We start from the raw sequence: 3,127 nt of genomic DNA on the forward strand, positions 1-3,127 counted from the left end.
TATGGTACAAGTAACTTAACAATTATTGTGGCCCTTTTGCTTCAAGTAGTTCCAATATAATAAGAAAAAGAAAACTATCAACATACGTATGTATAATTAAGTTCAATGTAATTTGTATTTAATTTTGGATTGGAAAATTGTAAAATATTTTAAATGTACTAATGCATCTCATAATATAAGTTATTTTTTAAAATATAAGTAATAAATTTCATATATATGTAAGATATAAATATATTAAGAGCACCAAATAATTTCTCTTTTCAATAAACATAAAAGTTAAATTGGTATGATAATTGCAAGAACTTATGTCGGCAAACCAATGTCTGATCATTAACACACCTCAAAAATACTATCAATCATTTTTAATGAAAAAAAAAAAAAAAAAAAAAAAAAAAAAAAATCTTTTTTTTTTTTTTAATTCTTTATCTTCTCTTATTATATATATATTATGATATATCAGTAATATATTATACTCTTCTCTACCACCCCATAGCAACTTGGAGGGCATGCATGCATGCAAAGATATTCCTCTATAAAATACTGTCAAGTGGTTGCCAAATGGATAAAACTGCATATATGCCATGATTTTCACCTACCTTTAAAACCCTATTTCAACTGTAACACCCCTGATTTTATATATTATTATTGGGCTTCGTGTAGGTATCCTCAATTCGCGAAAATTTGACAGTTGTCCGGATCTGTGAATTTCCGGCCAGACAGACCAGCTACCGGAAAAGTCTCCGAATTGGATCGAGATTTTGGCTACCCCACCATTGTTAGGCATCCCGAGCACGTTCCCGAAGTCGGAATCGGCAAAGGTAAACCCGAACCTTGCTTTTTCGTAATTTTCTAGTGCTTAAATAGGATTAAAAATCCAGAAAATATTCGTGGTAGCTTAGAAAATTACGATTCTTTTTGCAATAGCTTAGTAATATTTCTAAGGACCGCGGAGCAAAGTTTTATAATTTTTAGAGCTTATTTGAGCAGTTTTTGCAAAAATGATCAATTATAAGGACTAAATTGAAATTTTACATATTGTGATGGATGATTGATTTGATGGGCCCAGGAGGGGCTGTGTGATGTGATTGAGTTGTGGATATATGGATTGTGGATATAGAAGTGTGTTTTGAGCCCTTTTACAGGTTGGGTAGGTCCTAGGTATAGGGGAGACTCTGCCGGATTTTCGGCATGACTTAGGACGTATTGGGTCTTTTCTTGATTTGTATTGAGTCATTTGTATTAAATGATTGTAATAAAATTGTCAGGTGAGCCGGGACAGCCTTCTTCCTCCGCCCAGCCGCCTCAGTGACCACCGTCAAGTCTGTGAGTAAAATATTAATTTTAATTGTAATTTCGATATTATTATATGTTCAGCATGCCCATGCATCACTTATATGCATATATTTATGTAGTTAAACTCTAGGCACGATTTATGATGCATTGATAACTATTAAAGTGCCATGATGTTGTTGTGGTAATTTGGAGCAGTGTGCGTGCGTTGGCGTGCGTGTGATGTGGTGTGGACTATGGATAGGACGGGTAGTCACGGCTTGAGTTCTTCGCTGGGACCCTCGATTTGGTTTATTAAGCGAAAGTCCGGCTTGAGTTCTTCGCTGGCACCAGGTTGGATTTAAGAGAGCTGTATAGGGGATCAGCTCCCATATGTTATGATTGATGCTACAGGGTGCGTGAGTGCTCCAAATTACCTTTTTGATGTTATGATGTGAAAATGATGTTGATGTTGCATTTCACTCTACAGGGTGCATTAGTTTTAGATAGTTATAGAGATTATGGTTAAAATTGATATTTTACTCTCTGAGTCGAACGCTCACTCCTGTTCAATATTTTTTCAGGCTACAGGAGGATTTTATTTTTGGTTAACCTGCTTTTCTCCTTCGCAGGTTGTTTATCAATATTTGTGTAATTTTATTTACTCCTAGAATTTCCGCATGTGTTAGAAGTATTTATTTGATTATGGTCTGTAATATTATTATCATGTTGGACCTGTAAACATATAATGATATGTATGTTTGATGGATTGGATGAGGGAGCTGAGCTCCCATTTATTTTTATGAGGATATGAGTATGTGGAGGGTGAGCTGAGCTCCCCAATTGAGTATTTATTATGTTTACAGGTCGGGTGAGTCGAAAACTCCCCGTTGGAAAGTCCATTTTATGGCCGGACTCTGTCCGTTTGGTTTCTTGAAATTGGGCCCAAATGGGCCTTAGAGTTGGGTTAATGAACAGTTAGGCTTACTACGGGCCTCGGGGGCTTTAGGCTGGCCCAGGTCCTAGTGCCGGTCCGGCCCATAGGTTGGGTCGTGACAAATGTGGTATCAGAGCTTAGGCTCCAGATTCATAGGGAAAAATCATCTAAGTGTTGGGAAGAGTCTACTAGGAGTCACATGCGGAGTATAGGATTCTATTTCGTCTTTTCCTGTAATTCTTTGTTTCTAGATTCTACGTTATACCTCGGGAAATATAAGATTACCTCAGTTAGTGTCTTGATTTTCGTGGAGTACATAGAAATGTGAAATAGAGTTAGTAGACGTGTGAGGTCTATCATGAGGATACGTACTCCAAGAAATGTTATATTTTTGTCAGTATGGGTTTAAATGGTGTGCCCATTTCGTAAGGCACGCAGTACATAAAAGTGAGTCTTAAAAGTATAGTTGCCTAGATAAGGATGAGGATACCACTACTGGCAGTCATCAGTAGATGACCCAGTCAGAATAAGTTTGTGATAATAGAAGATTCATGAGAGATAAGAAATTAGGAGACCTAGTCTGTCAGGACGTATCGTAGTAACTATACAATGTTCTCGATGTCTGCTCTGTAAGCTGCAGATTACAGTACCGACATGAGATTATTGTGTAGAGCTGCGTGCATCCCCATGGTGCTCCATAATGAGGGTGTTTGAGATGGCTTCTGTTTTGGTACAGTTATGCCAGAACAGAGTTCTGTATTTGCAGAGGAGTTGGGAACTCTTGGTTAAGAGTCTAGAGTTAGAATATTGAAAGGTCACAGTTGGGTGATAACTAGAGTCAGTGACTCAGTTACCCCAGCATGAGCTAGAGTTACATCAAGAGTTGCCATCAGACCAAAGGTTTCGGACTAGTTGCAAAGT

The 3,127-nt window shown here is 37.4% G+C and overlaps 1 long non-coding RNA gene across 1 annotated transcript; it reads left to right on the plus strand.

The window, feature by feature from the left end:
- Positions 1-659: 659 nt before the first annotated feature.
- On the plus strand, positions 660-2,171 carry LOC131173861 (uncharacterized). The gene is made up of 3 exons (XR_009144163.1): positions 660-818; positions 1,266-1,323; positions 1,854-2,171. It is a non-coding gene; the product is annotated as an uncharacterized LOC131173861 (long non-coding RNA).
- Positions 2,172-3,127: the final 956 nt, after the last annotated feature.

This window comes from Hevea brasiliensis, chromosome 15 (assembly GCF_030052815.1).
Source record: "Hevea brasiliensis isolate MT/VB/25A 57/8 chromosome 15, ASM3005281v1, whole genome shotgun sequence".
Taxonomy (NCBI): domain Eukaryota; kingdom Viridiplantae; phylum Streptophyta; class Magnoliopsida; order Malpighiales; family Euphorbiaceae; genus Hevea; species Hevea brasiliensis.